The 14,340-nt window shown below is 40.9% G+C and overlaps 1 protein-coding gene across 3 annotated transcripts in view; it reads right to left on the reverse strand.

The window, feature by feature from the left end:
• Positions 1-14,340, reverse strand: part of Tpst (tyrosylprotein sulfotransferase) — a 327,227-nt gene that overhangs the window by 147,684 nt on the left and 165,203 nt on the right. The gene's annotated exons all lie outside the window — the stretch shown is intronic.

Here is a 14,340-nt window from a genome sequence, read left to right on the forward strand (position 1 = left end):
TGCGCAAGATTTTACCGCTCCATTTTTACGCATATTTTTCTGCACTGGACCACTTTTAAAAGCATTGTTGCCAAGTTTTTTTTCCCCTTTCCAAATCATCTGCGAGCATCATTATTTATGGATATCAGAATTCACTGTAAATAAGCAATAAATATACATACATAAGCATACAAGTATTCGCCCATAAATATACACACACATAAGTACATATGAGTTGATGAGCTGATACGCAGGTAAAGCACCAGATCCTAATTGTTTTCACTGCTATCACGGTTTACAATGTAAGCTACTATCAAACCAGCACGTAACCTAAATGTACAAAGAGTTTCCACATGCAATAACATACATCGTATAAAATTTACAATACACAGGGTGCGGCAACAGAATTTCCTTTTTTCAAACGCAAAACGCTTTCAAAAAAGGAAGTTATGTTGCCGCACCCTGTATATATAATAAAAACAACATAGTTCATGAATTCTTGAATAATACAAAATAGTTCATTTGAGAGCACCTAGGACATTTTCGTCATAAATACTTGTACCGATACCTCATCGTTACCACAAACATCTTATTATTAATATATGGGCATCAATGAGCAATTTCCTTCACAATATTGTTCACTCTATGATGCTTCAACTGAAAATAATGACAAATTCTGGCATTATAGCATTAGGAATACGAAGGCATGGTAACAGATGCTGTGAAGGCTCCATCTCGTCCTAGAAATAAACGCAATTATTTAACTTTCTTAAATTGCTCGTCAAGTATACCGTCCCGATTCGTTTGATTCAAGCCTCCTTTGATTTAGCTCCATAGATATGTCGAGCTCCCTCTACGGACGTTACGCTCGGATGGCAGAGAGAGAGAGACGCACGAGTAATTCACTTGGTTTTCCGCCTTGCTCGTATCTGAACCCCTCGAGTCCGCACCATGAAACTACGGATTCCGATACCGATATTGCTCGCAAGTACAACCAACTGGACCCAACACCCCCCCCCCCCATCACCCCAAAACCCCGAGTCACGCGACCATACAGCTGTTTTGCGGGGTGGTGTGCGGTCACTCCCCGCTTGCGAGGAGCCGAGAGAAGAGGAGCGATGGGAATGGAGCGGCGAGATAAGTGAAATGGGGGATGGGTGGGGCGGGGTTAGAGGAGTGAACAGAGCGAGAGATTAATGGAAAAACCGCGGGGAGGGGGTGTGAAACGGCGAGGTGGAGGGTGGGGGAGGATGCTGAGGGCGGAGAATGTTTTAGGGAGGATGGAGAGGGAGAGGGTGGGGAGAGGGATGGATGGCGATGGGCCTCTGGTGGAGAAGGGCCGACCTCTCTCACTCTCTCTCCCACTACGCGCCCAGGGAGCCTCAAAAGGCGCGAGAGAAAGAGCACGGCTGGTATTAATTTCAGCACATTTATCATAAACAGCTGATCCCTCTGCGGAACACGATTTATTGGCAGCCTAACCAAAAAAAAAAGTGTTCGCAAAGCCCTTCGACGCCAACGCACCTCGTTCGTCGCTAGTTTTTCCACGATATCGGATAAAGGTCACAAGCGTTGCGACCATTACGACGGAATGAAAATCACGGGGGTAACCAATGTTTCTGTCCCTCCGATTCCGCAAGTTTATTCGCCTTAGCTTTTCCACGAGTCAGATAAGTGGCACGAGTCACCTTCCTCCAGTCCAGTGCTCTTCGAATAAACACGAGGATACACGGTAAATAAAACATACGATTCAACAACAAAATATATAATACCGCGTGATTGATGATTAAAGGTAAAGTGTATTTAATTTACGAGGGGATGGGATGATTCATTTATCTATTCTCTGTGATGCTGCCACAAAAATTCGTCAATGGCAATGGATGTATTTTCTTGTTTCCTTTTCGTAGGCAAAGTAAGCCAAGGGTCTCATTACTTTCATAATTTATACACATCCTCTACGAAGGTACCCATTAATACTTTTCCATATGGTCTTCAACCCTGACTCATAGTCATTACGGAAGACAGGGAGGCATGAAATTGACGTAATCGGTAGTAAAAATACATAATTAAACAATTGCAGAAATCGTACTTCATATTCAATTTATTGACGATGAAATCCACTATCAGGTGCAAGGTAAAGAATGAAATTACTTTTACTGTACATCTACCTGCAACCAAATACCGCAATTCTTAATATGAACACCATTAACGTAGGCCATTCATTGCACATCAAATGTGCTATATTCTGAGTGATTTCCGTCAATTCCATGCTGAAATAAGACCATACTTCAATTGCGTCGGCAGTTGTGGGTCTCTGGCTATGTAATATCATGTGGATTGCGGAGTATTATGTAACTGCGTGGTCGAAGGTAACAAAGATTCAATCCCACTATTCCGCCTATGTTTTAAAACTTTCCATCGAGTGATGTCGAAATAATCGCTGCCATAACATTTTGCAATGATTTCCCGAAAACATCAATACGCGAAAGTTTTCAATTGAAGAATTGTCCTGACCCAAACGGAACCTGACCTTTTCTTTCAAAAGTAGCAGGGAACCCCTCCAAAAAGCGTCCGTTGACTCTTTTAAATGTTCGTAATCAAGAGAATTTTCGACAAAATCATTGATAAGCTCCACCTAGCTCGTGTTTTCCGGCCACAAATGACAGGAATGGCTACGAACGCTTTTGAATTCGCAGAGGGTTTCACTTGCGACCCTGTGAAACTCCCAGCTTTCAAAAGCCGTCGTAATTATGACTGTGTCCACATTTGTGGTTGTGGTCGCTGGCAATGCCGTAAAAGATGATGAAGGGCATTCCTCCAACGTTTTGCGATATTAGGAGTGCTGCACTAAAATAACTATCCCTTGACCAGTGAGATTGTATTCCTTCCCAATTATGGTCGAATTGTTGGGGACACGGAAGTGGAAACATAAGATTTATTGTCAGTTTATACCAGAACAGTAGAAAGCCCAGCTTGTCACTGAAAACTACACAGTCCGCAAAGTTATGCGCTCCCCCTCGTGTTTGTCCTCTAATTAGGGCAATGCGATGACCACAAGTGAAGTTTTGAACATCGCAACGCAGCGTACACGGAATATCTCATAAGTATCGGTTACTCAACGAAAATAAATGGACGATAAACACGATCGACTCACAAAGTGCACGTTCATAAGATCGTATTTTAACTCCAGGCTTAAGTGACTTGAAGATTTTCGATATGCATCCACCTCATTTTTTTGTCGAGATTAACATGGAATTAATTATCATAAACTCCATATATGTATATCTACGCTAAATGAATGAAGCCATCGAAAGGACCAGTGGCGTGGGGGTGTTAGGACACCACCTTTTATCGTGTCAATGTAGGCGTAAGTGATGCGTTCGCGATATGGATTCCGGATTGTGATTATATCTGACATATGATATTCAGATACATCTGACAAAAGGGCCTTGCTGTAGGAGTACTTAACCTTGTTCCTGTTGTGATTGCGCATAGTGAGAGGGAAGAATGATTTCTCTTATTTTATCTGGGCGGTCCGATCTACGAGGGAAGCGGACGTGGGGTTATAATACTCTAATAATGTGGGCCCCCATCATACTTCCCTCTCCGTGCCACAAATAAACTCCATAAAACCTTTCTAAAAGTCTTAGTTTCGCCTGCCCACTTCGTGTTTTGAGAGATTATTACAGGAACTAGGTTGGGAATCACTCACGGAGCGAAAGTTAAATTACAGATTAAATCTCTTGCTTATTTTGGAAGCAGATATTTCCAGCGATGATGTAAAAAATGCATCATTAGCTTCTTTTCATTATGGTAGGAGAGATCACGAATATTAGATTAAAGAGATAGTGTAGCCAACAAAATTAAGACGTCATTTTTCCCGCAAACGATAAGGGATCAGAATATTTGCAAATAACGGCGTCAAAAAAATATTCTAGTTGGCCTAGTGCGTGTTCCTTACTTTTTCTAACCCTTATTTCATTGCCCTTATAACTATCAGCTCGTTCATTTACGTGTTGAGCTATTTTAACTATTAGTACAGTTGCTCTGAATAACTGCTGGCTATATTGTAACTGTAGCGATAAGTGTTATTTATATATGTACTTAACACTCATAGGCTTCACTTCGAGGAATTATTTCATGTCAATATTAAATGATGATGCCGCAAGCCCGTGAGACGCATTGCACCTTAAAATAAAGACAAGTGCTATTTATTTTATTTATATTTTATTCCCTTAAAGTGGTTAGTGCTGAACAGTCTCTCCGGAATCTCGCGTGTGAAATCGTCATTGCTTGAGGGATCGGATAGTTTACTCATATACGCAGTAACCTAGTGTCTTACTGCTTAAGAGCAATCGTGTAAGCTTGTTTCGCTGTTCATATAAACGAGCTCGTATTTACTCATATAAGGAAACCCATTGAAAATGGTCGGGTCACATGTAACGTAATCACAAATTACCACCCAGATATCTACTCATGCAGGAAGCACAATTTACCAATGCATCAGATCTACAAATTTATTTAATCGACAACTTAGCACCCGTCCAAAGGCGCGTGGTTGGGGGCGTTAGGACGCCAGCCATGAAGTGAGAGAGGGGAAATGTTACTTCCATGTTACTAACTAATTTTTCAAGTGCTTACCCATTTCTGTCTTGGTATTTCCCCTTGAGATTTTGTCGCGAAAAGAGCACGGGACAAACGAATACTTAAATATATCCGCTCTGCAGTATATTTCCCTTATTCATTTATTTTAACATTATACCGACCTTCATATTAATGAAGGTTAGTATACACCTCCTCCATCCTTCGATGGATTCGGGGCACCCTCTTGCCCCAGGGACTAGAAGCAGCCCCTAAAGGCGGAGGAAACACAAAGACGCCCAACGGCATTGAATGAAGACGGCAAGGAGACACCACGCCATTAAAGATCCTCATGGGTATCTCGTGTTTATACAGCCATGGATAATGGATTGTATATAAAGGAATATTATTGATTATGGGCTTTGGAGCCCAAGATCCGGCAGGAGAAGGAACAGGGCTTCTCAGGTCGTCATCCAGCGAAATCCCTCTTGACAAAAAGAGTAAGACAGGTTTGATAACAGGATCCTGCAATGTGAGAACATTACTGAAGACAGATACATCAGAAGATATGAAGAAAGTAATGTAAGACAGTGCTGTAGATATACTGGGGGTGTGTGGTACTTTCAAAGTAATATATAGCGGAGGTGAGAAGAGGGGAAAGAACGGGGTAGAACTAATTCAAAATTTCCAAGTGGGCATAACAAATATCTAGCTCATATATGGTAAATGATCGACAAATGGTGATTAAAATTAAAAGCATACGTACTGGCTGGGTGATTATGCAAGCATACATCCCAATATCAAGTTCAGGATATGATGATATTGTAAGAATGTATGAGGATACTGATCAGTTGATTACGACGACAAAGCATAAAGATAATATAATTATAATGGGAGATTTTAATGCTGCTGTGGGAGCTCGCAATAACATGAAAGCCACACGGAAATTCGATCTAGGAAACATCAATGATAGAGGAGAACGGCTGCTCGAAGTCTTCGATCAACACAACATAGTCATCACAAATACAATATTTTAAATACCGATGAGAAGAAGGACCTATTGGGAAGCAACAGGACAAATGGAAAAGTATCAGATTGATTACATTATCATTAAACAACGGTTTAGGAATCAAATAAAATCCACCCACGGTTACCCAAGTCCGGATGTTGATATTGAACATAAATTAGCTCCGGAAAAGTACAACCCAAAACTTAGGAAAATTAGTTATGAATAAATGGCTACTGGAAAAACTGAAGGGGGAAGTTTGAAGAGAAGTCAAAAGAAATAGATGAGAAATGGGAAAAATAGAAAAGTGGAATGAAATGAAACAAGGAATAGTAGAAGTGGCGGAAAAAGCCCTGGCTTGGAAGAAACTTAAAGCTCGGAAACCTAGACTGACAAAGGAAATTTTAAAACTAATTGAGAAGATAAATAAGCTAAGAGCAAAGAAGGATATGGAAGAGTACAGGAGATTGAAGAATAAAATAACAGAAAAATGTGCAGAAGAAAAGGAGAGGTGGACAAAACTATGGGTGAAGGAAATGGAAGAACACGCTCAAGAAGGAAAACAAGATCTAGCTTATACGAAAATTAAAGCTCTAAATTATCAACCGAGAATAAGGTCAACAGTGATTAATAACAAAAAGGGGAGGGTGCTAGTAGATAATGAATAAGTGCGTGAACGATGAAAAGAATACATGGAGGAACAATACCATGGCTATAGCTATAAGAGGAAATAACGTTGAAAGTAGAGAAAAAGCAGGAACAGAGAGTGGGCCCTCAATCACGAAGAGGGAATTTGAGCATGCCCTCCAAAAGCTTAATGCTGGAAAAACGACGGGTGTGGATAATGTGCCGGCTGTGATATTAAAAAAATCTGGGTATAAAATTAAAGAAAGACTCTTTATAATAGTGCATGAATGTTATAAAAAATGGAGATATAACCGAAGACTTTGCTAAAAGCAAAACAATTATGATACCAAAATCAGAGAAAGCAATTGAATGAATGAATTGCAGAACACATACAATAGGGAACAGGATCATAAATGAAGTGGAGGAAAATGTTGCCGGAGGTCAATTTGGTTTCCGGTAAGGTAAAGAATGCTGGACATGAGCAGGAAAGTGTTACTTACCTTCACTGATTTGGAAAAAGCCTTTGTTACTGTAGATTGGAAATCTATGTTTGAAATCATGAGAAGAAAAGTAATAGACTACAAAGAAAGGAAGCTATTATTTCAGCTCTACCATAATAAAAGTACTTTAATAGATGTAATAGGATGTGAGAAAGAAGCAAAGATTAGAAAAGGAGTAAGGCAAGGATGTCCACTTTTGCCATTTCTGTTTAACATATCATTATATTGAAGAGATTATAGACACAATGAAGGAGACATAATGGAAGAAAGATACACTGCATTAGGTTATGATGATATTGACACCCTGGAAAAATCAGCCAAAGATGTGAATAGAATGCTCAAAACCCTGTCCTCAGCTTTGAAAAAATGGACACTGAAAATAAATGTGAACAAAACGAAAGCTATGATAGTGTCTAGAAACAGGAAAAAGACCCCTGTAAATTTAATGATAGGGGAATCAAGGATCAACCAAGTAGAAGAGTTCTGCTTCCTTGGGAGTGTAATTACAAGAGACAACAGATGCACCTCTGCGGTGAAAAGAAGGATATCCTTGGCTAAGAAGGCATTCAAAATAAAAAGAATCTTTAAGGAAACAAACACATAAAATTGGAAATTAGAAAATCCTTCGCAAAAACGTTTATACGGAGTACATCATTATATGGATGTGAAACTTGGACATTGGGAAAAGGCTCGGATGGAAGCAATGGAAACGTGGATTTGGAGAATGATAGCACGAATGAGATGATTCACATTTCAGCAAATCTTATCATGTACGGCATATACCATAGCATGCTACATCCACAAGTGGGATAGACACATTTTTCTGTGTCCAGAGGATTGTAATGAGAATTATTTAACTAAGAACCACTTCCACAGCCTTGTGATTACATCCGCCGTATTACTGTGCGTTTACATCTTCATATTCCCGATGATTTGCAGGAACAGACTAAGCACACAATACGGAGATTGTAGGCGCACCTGATAAGGGAATATTCTCTTTTCTAGCAATAATTCTCGGCGAAAGTGAGTTTTCCATTTCGCAAATTAAGTAAGGGTTTAATTTTTATTCGTTTTTCTCTCGGAATATATGTTGAAAAAGGAGCGCACAACGTTTTTCGGGGATCGAGAAGGTGCGGTGGCTATTGTACCGGCTTCCTACCCAGAGGGTCCGGATTCAAATCCCGGCGGTGTTGAATATTTTTCAGTGGTATCTCCATCCTTACTTGAGGTGCTTTGTGGAGGGCACTTTGAGTGAGTACGCCGTCCGTCGGATGGGACGTTAAACTGCGGACCCCTTGGCGCCTTTCGTAAAGAGTAGGCTAATGCCGACGCCGGGTTTCTCTCCACCCTTGATCCTTTCCTGTCCATCCCTAATCGTGCAAATGACCTTAGCTGTTTAGATGGAAAATTTTTAATTTAACTGATAAAAAAATTGCATGCAAATATTCGTAAAAAATTCAAATGAATTTACTTCTTGATTTTCGTATAAGATAAAAATTAATTCAACTGCTTGATCTGCTCTGTCCGCATTTAAGTTTCCATCCAACCCTCGTCCCTCTCCGTGGGGGGGGGACCCTCCCGCTACCTGCAGCGTTTGGGTATCCTGATCCCTACTTTGTGGAGAGCACTTTATGCGAGTACTTCGTCCGTCGGAAGGGCCGTTTAACTGCGGATCTCTTGGCGCCTTTCGTTACTATAGAGTTAGGATGTACGAGGAGTAAAGGAGCTAGGATAATGCCGTCGCCAGGTTTCTCTCCTTCCTTTCCCATCCATCCTTAATGGCGCAAATAATCTCAACTATCGGTCGCCCCCGCTTAATCTAATACAACTACTGAAACTTCACCGTTTCCATTAGCGCTAAATTCCTAACTGAACCTTCCTGAACTACACGCACAAGTGAATGTACTGTGCTGCAATGAATTCCACTTACAATGACTAAGTTCATGATTAAAACGAACTCCAAAACTTTGTTTACTCTACATAAAAATCTTAATTACACAACACAGGTTTTGTTTCTGTGCAACATTTTCAGGCTTTTGAGTTATTTTAAATCATGAAGCTGTTCCAGGAAGTCACCCCGGAAACAATTTCCTAGACAAGTCCATGACTGCACTACGTAATTTTGAACTTCTATCCACTAAAAAACGAGTAGAGATAACTAATGTTCACTCAATTACTCTAATAACTAAATTCTGAAATACACCATCTTTGAATCTTTCATTAGTATTTCAAACTGAAGATTCGTCAAATCCAGCTCTTAACTATCCGCTTTCTATTCATAGCTACCTTACTACTTCATTGGTCTTCCTCATTAATTTCCATATTATTTCGCCTACGTATTTGCCCCTAGGAGTTCCTCGTGGGTTCTTCAATGATATCTTTATATTCCTGAAAAGCCATTAGGTCGCGAGGTGTGCCCAATCGATGCTTTCTTTTTCTTAAAATGATCCCATGTCGTCCTATATTAGGCATGAATGACATTCTGCGTTCATTTGCAATCAGAGAACACAACAACCATCCTTACAGTATTTCTTATAAATAAATGGCTGCATCATATAATCTACAGTCAAGTTCGTACCCTCTACGTAATTACTTCCCAAAAGAAAGAGTATGGCTCTTGGTCACCATGTAATTCAATCAAATAAATGACTCATTTCGACGACGGTTTATGCTTTAATAGCCCCACAAAAACGGGTGCAATGTTTTGACATTAATAATAAATAGAAGTCTCTTGAAACACAGATACCTTTTTGGCAGACTTTTAGAAAACAGCTGGACAAATATTCCTTCGTATCGGGCATTACATTAAGTTTCCTGGATTTTTGGAGAAAAGTAAAACATTCCAAAGGTCAGAAAGTGCTGCTATCCAATGAAATCCTCCGAAATTCAACATCAGTTAGGATTAAGACGACGAGAGTGCAAACAATGCTGGAACAACAAGCAGGTTAGTAAGTGACAACTGATTAAATGTTTTTCTTAGCAAGTTGTATCAGTCAAAATAACAGAAATTATACTTCGAGAAGGTTCCTCTACAAAAGAGGGAGAGAGAAGAAAACGTACAGAGTCTTCAAATTAAAAATTTGCCTTTATGATTGTTCAATTTATAACCCTACATTTAAAGTATGAGAGTAGAAATGTCAGCAAACACTCGCATATTTGTGTAAAAAAAGGACATTAATTTCCTTCTCTAGTGACTATTAATTTGTTCTGGGTCTCCATGCAACAAAAAGTGTTTTGCAGATATAATATCCATGGAATAACTTGACTGCCAGAAGAAAAAGGATTCCAATGCCACACCATGATCGAATAGGCAGACCATGCGGGCAGATTCCAATTATAGTTTTTCAAGCAATCTTTCACATGAACTTTTCTTCCATATCATACCATAACGAATGTGGTTGACCCTCTTTCGAATTGATCTTATTCCTTAATTAACCTTGTCTCCGGCGGATTCCCCAATTGCTTAACAACGTTAATATTCCAAAAGCGCCCACCCAAACCAACGCAAAATATCATCTCTTCTTACCTTCCTCACAACCTTTTCCCACCACCCTTCTAATGAAACCAAGTTCCCGTATACTCACTATATATTCTTCCTCCCTCGACATTTTCACATCGATTGTAGATAAAGGGAATGCTAAAATACAGGCGAACATAAATTTACATCGCTACGGAGGGCTGCAGAATTGAGAATCAAAACGAAAATCGAGAGGGGAGGGAACATGGGTGGAGGGTTAAAGGGAATAAAGTCGGGCAGGATCCATCTCCAATTCTCCCACTATGTCGCTAACATCCACAGAGCAGTGATTATAAATGGGTAGAGGAGCAAAAGGAGCAATATAAAGGATGCTTGCAAAGTCTTAAATGCGGAGACGGTAAGGAATGACTAATTTAAATTAAGTGTAGGCCGTGTTGAACACGATAATTAAAGAGAAATGCACGGATGACTAAACGCTGTGAGAGAGCTAAAATGACGGATCTCCTCACAGCAAGGGAAAACCATAAATAGAGGCAATGAAAGAAAAATTTGAGCATGGAAGATATATCCTCATTTCAGTAAAAAGAACTTTGAATGCGAATAGAAGAAAAAAAACAGCTTTCAAAATTTGGACAAGGAGAAGAATAACAGTCATTAAAATTAACTGGGCAAGACGAAAGGTAAAAGAAAAATGCCTGGCCAAGGGGATCTAATTATCCGCGCCGTGGCCCTATGGGGCGATTCGAAAACACGCTGGGGAAGAAAATTTATAAAAAAACAACAAGAAAATAGAAATAAACACGGAAAAGTAAAAACCTTTTAACTTTTTTAATAACGTAATTCATCTCCCATATTTTAAAGACATAGGCATATATTTGTTGACAGAATACTTCTCTTAGAGTAATGTGCAACCAGGAGTTCATACCGAGGGCAAGAGTCCATTACACCGGAAATTACTGTTATTGCTACTTAATTATGTGATTATTTTTGGTTAGTATTGAAATATGCAGCATACCAAAATCAAATTATTTAATTGTTTCTGATTCAAAAAGCGATTTATATTGAAATACATATTAACCTGCTGCACGATTAACATAAAGAAATAATTATTCCTCTTAAGGTTCGAATTCCAAGGATTAATTTCACATATTCACACAAATAACACTCAGCTAGCCAGCACTAGGCTGTGTGGCACAAGGTGATTCACAAGCACGGACGTAACATAAAAAATTAAGATCAACCCAAATGTCAATAGAGATCGGAATTTTGCGATGGCTAATGTACTGATTTCCCACACACAGGGTCTGATTTCAAATCCTTGAGACGGCAGACATTTAAAGATAGTATTAGGTGCTTTGTGGAGAGCACTTTGGGTGGATACGCCGTCGGTCGGATGGGGCGTTAAACTGCGGACCACTTCAAACCTTTTGTTAAGAGAAGGCTAATACCAACGCCGGGTTTCTTTCTTCCCTTCCTCCTTTCCTATCCATCCCTAATGGCGAAAATGAACTTGGCTGTTGGTCGCCTCCCCTAAATCTACCATTATTACCAAATATCAGCTTCCCTGTGATTTACCAGGGGCTGGTGCCTAGTCGGTACCTAGTTATGTACATAAACTTCTGGTTGAACGCTAATAAATATTTTCTTCAAGCCATTATCACCAAATCTTTATCGTACATTTCTGGAAAAGATAGCAATTTTCACCGACTCCCAAAACGGTCGTTAGGGACCGTCCGAAACCTTCCTTTAAGAGGCAGAATAATTTGGCAAGAAACTTTTTTCGTTAAAAACAGTGAGAATTGTGAGAAGCACGTAAAAAATACTTCATAGTTACCGGGGGCAACAAATGAAAAAAAAGCATTTGGGAACTAACAATCAACACAGTTATCAACATTTTAGTATCAAGATGCGTCATAATGAATCATGAATATCAAAATCGGGAAATAGATGACAGAGCTAACAAACTCGGGAACTTCTTCTACATCTACATCTACTTAATACCCCGCAAGCCGCCGCAAGGGCGTGTGGCGGAGGGTGTTAGGACACCACCCGTAATTTAGAAAAGAAAAAAAACCGCATGCAAAAACCACAAAATCATACATCCACAAAAAAACATGGCATAGATTCATGCATGAAAATTACACCCCACTCACATGCTAACACTCAAACTACATCTTACATACAGATGCACCTGAAGGTATACCTAACAGCTTTGTAGTGTTTAACTTTGCTCCGACTTTTAAATTCAATGTTTTTAATATTTCTAAGTGACTTCGGTTTCTTACTATTATGATTTCTGATTATGATTTCTTCTTCCCACGGACGATACGAGATAGCAACTGTAGGGTTACAGATAGTAAAACTCCCACTTGCCATTCACAGCATACACTTTGGCTAATCTCGTGTTTTTTGTTGTCATATCCCTTCCCTCATGACAGCGTGGGACTACCATAAATGAATGCAGCGCTCGTTAAAGTATTGTTTGCCCTGCTTTGTTGTTTTCAAGCTTCTCCTTCGAGCCCTAGTCTCTCTCCGTGGGGGGACGCCTTCGTTGCCTGCAGGTGTGTGTCGCATGCCCTACCTGTGTCTTTGGGGGCGGAAGACCATAAATATGGAGAATGTCCATGTAATGGTGGAATTTCCCCTTCTTCCTTTTCAGTTCTGAATGGTCTGTCTTTTTTTGGAGGAGGCCTGCAGTGTCAAAGGTTTTGGTTCATTTTATAAATTTTTTTGGTACTTTTTTCGCTTGACAAATATCTAATTTATTTTGTGAACTAACTCGTTTTGAATACGGTCTTCCTCTAGCATGTACACATATTTGCACGTTATTTGATAGTCTTTTAACGAAAATTTTTCCTTTTCCCTTCCTCTCCCATATCCTCCCTTATCACTCACCGTTCTAACCTGGTGCTTGCATCCCCTGCCACACACCATTTTGGTGGATCGCGGGGTATTTATGTCGATGGCGAATGCTGCCTGCGGCCGACTCATGGTCAATGCACGTTTCTCCGGGCACGATAGGGCTGAAGACACTATGCAATACATAGACTATGCAAAACGTAGGGAGATTTGGTAGTCCAGTGAGTAACGCGTTGGACTAATGACCGGAGGGCCCGAGTTTGATTGATTTCGAGTGACGCCTATATACAACCTTAACTTCACCCAAGCAGTGCTAATTATCAGGTACCAGAACTTCCTAGGTAACCAAAGGCGGCACAGGGAAAGGATCTGGTCCCCCAACTCTGATATGTGAAATCACCCGCTGTTGGGTTTGGTAATCCTTCAACTCCACCCTCACTTATCAAACAGACCTTTGGGTTGATAACTGGGGTATTTTTTAAGCCAAAAATCATACCCCTCTAACAGATTAGCGTTTCTGCAAAACCAGGAAAATTACCGCCCAAATATTCAGACCCTCGTGCTAGGAGTTTTGAATTTATAAAACACGATGTTTTAATTAATTTGACATTATATTAATCACATCCATCCAGCACCCACATACTACTAAACGAGAGCGGGAAACTTCCCGGGAGTGAAATGCGGCAACCTGGCTGCGTGACGGCTCGCTCTGCTACCGCCGAGTGGAAGCAGACCCCCTTTTTCCCAGGCATTAGGCCGCGCTTGATGCTAATTACGCACGCATTTTGCTATTAATTTTATCGCCCTCCCCATGTCCGATTAAATTATGAATTAAACGAGAAAGTGTCCAATACTTTACTCCCTCCACCCCCGGACGAGTCCCGGGACCCCCGTCCCCCGTGGGGAAAGAGGGAAGAATTCTGGGAGAGAACGGGGCGGGAAGAGAGTTCGGGCCGGGTGGGGGGGAGTGAGTGATAGCGGGAACCATTGGGTGGGGGTAAGGAGAGGGGTTGGGGCGTAATGTGTTCGGGGGTGGAATCAAGTACGCGCAGGGTTGGCTCCAACGGGCGGGGGGGGGGGGTTGGGAAGGTTAAAGAGGGGACCCCCTAGAGGCTGGGAGGGGGAGTGAGGGCAGGGTGGTCGCATGGGGCGGGTGAGGTGGGAGGGTGTGGAGCAGAGATGAAAAAAGCAGTTCCGGAGGAGAGAGAGATACAAGAAACTTCACTTCCGGCCACCCGGGGAAATGTTCTGCAGGGGGAACCCACAGTGGGGGGGAGATGGGAGATTCCCGGGGAGGGCTCGCGGGTGGG

The sequence above is a fragment of the Hetaerina americana genome, unplaced genomic scaffold (assembly GCF_022747635.1).
Source record: "Hetaerina americana unplaced genomic scaffold, ioHetAmer1.1.p SCAF_4, whole genome shotgun sequence".
NCBI lineage: Eukaryota > Metazoa > Arthropoda > Insecta > Odonata > Calopterygidae > Hetaerina > Hetaerina americana.